The sequence below is a fragment of the Hibiscus syriacus genome, unplaced genomic scaffold (genome assembly GCF_006381635.1).
Source record: "Hibiscus syriacus cultivar Baekdansim isolate YM2019G1 unplaced genomic scaffold, ASM638163v2 tig00110890_pilon, whole genome shotgun sequence".
Taxonomy (NCBI): Eukaryota; Viridiplantae; Streptophyta; class Magnoliopsida; order Malvales; family Malvaceae; genus Hibiscus; species Hibiscus syriacus.
The window spans coordinates 11765900-11772123 of NW_024062900.1; the positions used below are offsets into that span (position 1 = coordinate 11765900).

The 6224-nt window shown below is 33.3% G+C and overlaps 1 non-coding gene across 1 annotated transcript; it reads left to right on the forward strand.

Moving 5' to 3' along the window:
• Nucleotides 1-765: 765 nt before the first annotated feature.
• Nucleotides 766-871, forward strand: LOC120144942. Its single transcript, XR_005518091.1, has one exon. It is a non-coding gene; the product is annotated as a small nucleolar RNA R71 (small nucleolar RNA).
• Nucleotides 872-6224: the final 5353 nt, after the last annotated feature.

The window sequence follows — 6224 nt, forward strand, 5'->3', positions numbered from 1 at the left end:
GCCTTACAATGTTGCTTCGGATTTTCTATATCGCTAGGCAACGTTCCTTGTAACCAATTATTTAGAGCATTAGCCATTTGGACCATTTGATTCTTTAGAGCTCTTAATGATGCTGATTGGCTCGTCATATACTCTTTCATCAAAGCTTCAAGAAATGATAAAAAAGAAGATTATGTAGAAGATTGACCTAGATATGTTTGCTTTTGTTACGGCTAAGCAACTTGTTATTGTGCTTGTGGTTGCGATAATGGTTCCTGCCTATTATAATGTTGCTACTGATAATGGATTAGCAATGTTCTCAATTCTCCAGGAAATATTAGGGTGATTCCTGAAATTATCAATATATGTGTTGCGAAAGTATTGTCATTCCTTTGATAATTTTGCACATAATAAATAGACTCTAGATTTTGTTGACATTCATCAAAGTTGTAATTATCGCCCCAATAAATGCAAGTGATAAATGTTGTAGCCTTAACTTCATACATTCCTCCTGGTTTTTTCAATTTCTTTACCATATCCATCAATGTTGAAATCTATGATGCCATGGAGTTGAAAGCTTCAGAATCTACTGCTGCATCATTCATTCGGCCAAACATGCTCCTTGTATTCGGATATTGTCAGTCATTAGTTGAGATCCTTTCCAGGATTTCATATGCTTCATTGTATGTCTTATCTAACAAAGCTTCATTCGCTAAAACATTAACTATCCTACATGTGTGGATATTTAGCCCATTGTAAAATATCTCTATTTGAGTCCAATGTGGGAAACCATGCATAGGACATTTCCACAACAACTCCTTAAATCATTCCCAAGCCTCATATAAGCTTTCATCATCCATTTTCTTGAAAGACGTTATCTCATTTTAAATCTCGGCATTTATATTCAACATATTAAAAGTCAATAAACAAATTGTGCTAGTTCAGTCCATGAAGCTATAACACATGGTTTTAGTGAACTCAACCAAGGTCGTGCTCTATCACGTAGAGAATAAGAAAATAACTTCAGCTTCAGTTCCTCCAGAACACCTTACTGAATAAACGAATCACAAACCTCTATGAAAGCTCTCAGATGAGCTCTATGATCTTCACAAACATACCCTCCATATTGTCCCATAGATTGTAACATTTGGAACATGCTAGACTTTAATTCAAAGTTCGTTACATTAATCACTGGCCTCACGATGCTTGGATAGAGATCATCCAGTGTTGAGACTACATGTTCACAAACAGATCGGTCATTCATGTTATGAAATGGTTGTCCTACTCCAATGCCAGCAGGTAAGTCCTCATCCTCTCCATGCTGAGTGGTGGCAAGCAGGATTCCCTGGTCTAGCTATAATTGGATTGTTTCTCGTTGCTTCGCGGTGACGTTATCTAAAAGTCCTTTCAATTTATGAATCAAACGATCTAAATTGTCGTCTCTTCTAGGAATAAAATAGTAAAAGTAAAAACTAACAAGTAATACAAAAGAAAATAAAATGTAAGAAAAATACATAAAACTCTAAATCAAACCGATGCTCCCTGGCAACGGCACCAAAAACTTGATGCCTGGTAAATTGCTACAACGTAAGTGCAAGTGTACACAAATTCCCAAGTAATAATTTGTAACTCATAGAGCTACGAGTATCGAATCCATAGGGAGAAAAATGATCTTCATTAGAGTTTAAAGTTTAATTAGTATGAAAAGGTTTTCTAAATAGGTGAATAAAGTCAAGATAATAAACACCAGGTCATGCTACATCAATCAGAGAATATTAAGTCAGCTATCAAATCGCAGGAAATGATATATTGAATTTCTTATATTAAGTAAATGATTAACAATACTCTTATGTGATTAGCAATAATTAAGACCCGTTGGTCTACTCTAATTACTTTCGTTAATTAAAGATATAAAAGTATTAACAAAGCTAATTGATTGGTTGCATACTTTTAAAAGTCTACAGTAAATCAATAAAATCTATTTCTAGACAATAATCATAATACCATACATTTAATTAAAAGTATTTCTACTAATAATCGTGAAGCATCAAGCACATAAAAATTAGTATCAAAATTGATAAGTGCTTTATTTGGTTATTATTTTTCTTTTAAATTGCTCCTTAATCGTTGGGTTTTGTGGCTTATTTTTTCATTTTGATTCATATTATGTACAGGACACTGGATTCTGGAAATTGTACTAAAATGACATAATTCTGCATTTTTTTTATTTTCGGAATCAAAGTTGGATTAGTGGGCATGAATTTGGACATGAAGCATCTGACGTGGAGATGACATCATCACCTTCTAGAAGGTCTAGTCAGCTCTTCTAGAAGAATGAATTGATTAGCCACACGTTTCTACAATTCGGATTTGAATTAAACTCATGTTTTAGGATATTATTTTAAATAATATATTTTATCTTATCTTTGTTTTAGGTATTTTAGTTTAAATAGTTTTAAGTGATTTAATTATGATTTTCTTCTCTAATTTAGGATTTATCTTTACCTTATTTTTAGGATTTTGAATGCTATAAATACCATCTCAGGGTAAGCCTAGAAAAATATCTCTCGACAACTGAGAATTTACTCTTCTTCTTCTCTCTAACTTTATAAAATTCTCTCTTTTATTTTCTTTCAAGTTTTTCAATTCTTTTATTTTTATTTTAAGTTTTTTTTTTAAATATGCTAAGTATCACTTTGGTCATGCTTAGCTAATTTTCTTTTAAGTCGAAGGCTAAAGCGATGGCTCAATTCCAAACGTGAGAATTGGAAGGCATTTAAATCTCTTCGGATATCTCTCTCAACTTTCTAGGCTTATTTTCAAATCAAAACGATTTTCAAAACCAAAAGTCGGCGTTGGTCTAAATATTGTTATGGTTAACGTGGGAGGAAGGATCAGCTTATTAAAGAACATTCGACTGCTTGTGAACACACTTAGAAAAATTTTTTGCTAAAAGGAAACTGAGATTGGAATCAATTATTGTTGAAACAACATAATCCAAGTTGGCAGCTTTTCGAACATCAACATTTTAAGATCTACAACATTTTTATTGCTTAGATCAACTCACAAACCAAAATTAAAGAGTGTACTTGGATATTCGATATACAAAGCATAGTCGCAAGGATTTGTCCTAGTAGATAAGTAACCGACGTGAATCTTGAAGTAAAGATCTATTTCGATGATCCAAGGAATTTGAGGCAAAGCTGAAGCCTCAGGCTGTTTTTACCATAAGTTTTCTTTATCTCAATTTATTTTATTTATTTATTTGTTTATTTAATCTTTATCTCATTTTATTTCTTTAAACAATTCAAAAACTCTCTCATTTTATCCTTATCTTATAAATATTTAATTATTTATTTTATTATTTTATCCTTATTTTTTATTTTAAAAGATTTATATTTAATTTTTTTATTTTTTTATTTTATTCTTATCTTTTTATCTTTATCTGAAATTATATCTTCATCTAAATCAAAAAGTCCACTAAATCAGAAACATCAGAGTCCTTTTGGATCGACTCTTCTTCTAATTCTACTCTAACTGTTTACTTATTAAGAAGTCAGAATTATTTTGATAGCAAAACAATAGTTATCAAATTGGTGTTGTTACCGGGGACTAACGAAAAGTACTGATTTATTTTTATTTTTATTTATGACCATAAAAAACTCGAGTGAATTAGTGGATCTTAACCCGGAGATCGAAGCACGAGCACGAAGAATCCACGAACAAACGGTTCAAGAAAAACGGAAAAGACAAGAAGAACAAGAGCAGAGTTTAGAAACAGAATCAAATCTGGAGACAAACTCTGAAAAAAAAACGCATATAACAAAGATTAAATCCCGATGACAGAAGAAGAAGAACAACAAATGATCCGAGAGCTAGCCACAGCTCCTGTCACGCAGACGCCATTATGCATCACTTTTCCTAATGGCGGGACTCCATTTCAGTTAAAAAAAGGACTTATTCATCTCCTACCCACTGAAGATCCGCACAAACACTTGTTGGAGTTCCATGTTGTTTGCACTAGCATGAAACCACATGGAGTTACAAAAGATCAAATTAAATTGAGGGTTTTCCCTTTCTCTTTAGCCGACTTGTCTAAAGATTGGTTATTTTATTTACCTCTGAATTCAGTTAATTCATGGACTGACATGAGTCAAATTTTTCTTGACAGGTTCTTCCCAGGGGCTAAACCAAGCAAGTTACGAAGGAGCATATTTCCATTCGGCAAAAGAGCGAAGAAAGTCTTTATGATTATTGGGAATAATTGAAAAAGATTTGTGCAAATTGTCCATAACACATTTTAAGTGAGAAAACGTTACTCCAATACTTTTATGGAGGTCTTTTACCAATGGAAATAAAAATGGTAGATGCTGCCAGCGGAGGAGCATTAGTCAACATGACCCCAACAACAGCGAGAGAGTTGAATTCAACCTTGGTCGCCAACTCTCAACAGTTTTCAACTGAACCCAGCTGATGATTTCATGAAATAAGTATCTTTTCCATTGAAAATAAATCAGATAAATTAACTAAAGTAGTTAATTCACTTGTTGCAGGAAAATCTGGGGTAACAAGAGCATATGGGATATGCACGAAGCTAGACCATCCGACAGACTACTGCCCAATGATACACGAAGAAGGCAATATAGAAATCAATGTCGTAGGAAACTTTCCAAGTCCTCCATAGAGACCATACTACCCATATAGTAATACTTATAATCTGGGATGGCAAGACCACCCAAATCTCAGCTATGCGCCAAATCAAAGGCTAACTTTTCAACCAAGACCTCCTCCTCAACAAAAATCGCAAAAGACATAATTGGAGGAAATCATGGAAAAGTTAGCAATTTCCCAAGAAAAGTTGGTTACATCCCATGAAAAATTCCAAAGCTGAACTGAAACACATCTTCAAGAGTTGGATAAACAAGCGAGCCCTCTGGCTCAAGCTATGGGAAAATTAGAATCACAAGGAATACTACCTTCTCAAACGGAGTTAAACCGAGAGAGAATGTTAGTTTCATCACACTCCGAAGTGGAACAGTCATCTCACACGAAATTCCATAAGAAAAAGCTGCACATACCGCAAAACAATAAGAAACGCCACCTCCAGATATATAAGGTACATCTAACGCACATCCTCCTCCTCCTTGTTCTCATGAAATCTCATCATCCTTCCCATCAAGGTTGATAAAGCATGATAAAATAGATGAAGAAGGGGAGATATTAGAGGTGTTCCAAAAAGTTCAAGTTAACATACCTCTTCTTGAAGTAATTCGAAAAGTACCAATGTATGCTTGATTTTTAAAAGAAATTTACACTACAAATAGAAAATTAATGGGGCATGAAAAGTTAAATTTGGGAGAACATGTTTCTTTAATTTTTCAACGAAAGCTCCCACCAAAGATGAAAGATCAAGGTATGTTCGCCATACCTTGTAAAATAGGCTTAAAATTAAACGTGCAATGTGTGACTTAGGGGATTCAATCAATGTTATGCCATTTTCTATTTATAAAATGATTACTAACAAGCCTTTGAAGGAAACAAAAATAATCATACAGTTGGTTGATCGATCTGTGATCTATCCAATGGGAGTGATAGAAAATGTCTTAGTAAAGGTCGATGTATTATTTTTTCCTGTAGATTTCTATGTCATTGACATGAAACATGATAGGTCGGATTCTTATTCTGAAGTACTATTAGGTCGACCCTTCCTAAGCACCGCACATGCAAAGATCGATGTTAGAAGTGGTATAGATAGAAATGTCTTAGTAAAGGTCGATGTATTATTTTTTCCTGTAGATTTCTATGTCATTGACATGAAACATGATAGGTCGGATTCTTATTCTGAAGTACTATTAGGTCGACCCTTCCTAAGCACCGCACATGCAAAGATCGATGTTAGAAGTGGTATACTGACAATGGAATTTGATGGTGAGATCGTTGAATGTGATGTTTACAAAGAAATGAAATATCCAGATTGAGTTGAAAGAATTAATTCTATTTATATTGTAGATTCTTTAATTGATGAACATATTGAATCAAAATTTTCTTATAATCTTTTCAATGATCTTGAACTTTGTCACAAAGAGAAAAAAATGGAATTTGAAAATATTTATTCAATCAATTCTGATTTATTTTTACCTTCCTCTAAAACTAAAATTTTACCTTCTGTTTTGCAGGCACTTGAGGTAGAATTAAAGCAGTTACTGGAACATTTGAAATATGCCTTTTTAGGTGAAAATGGAACA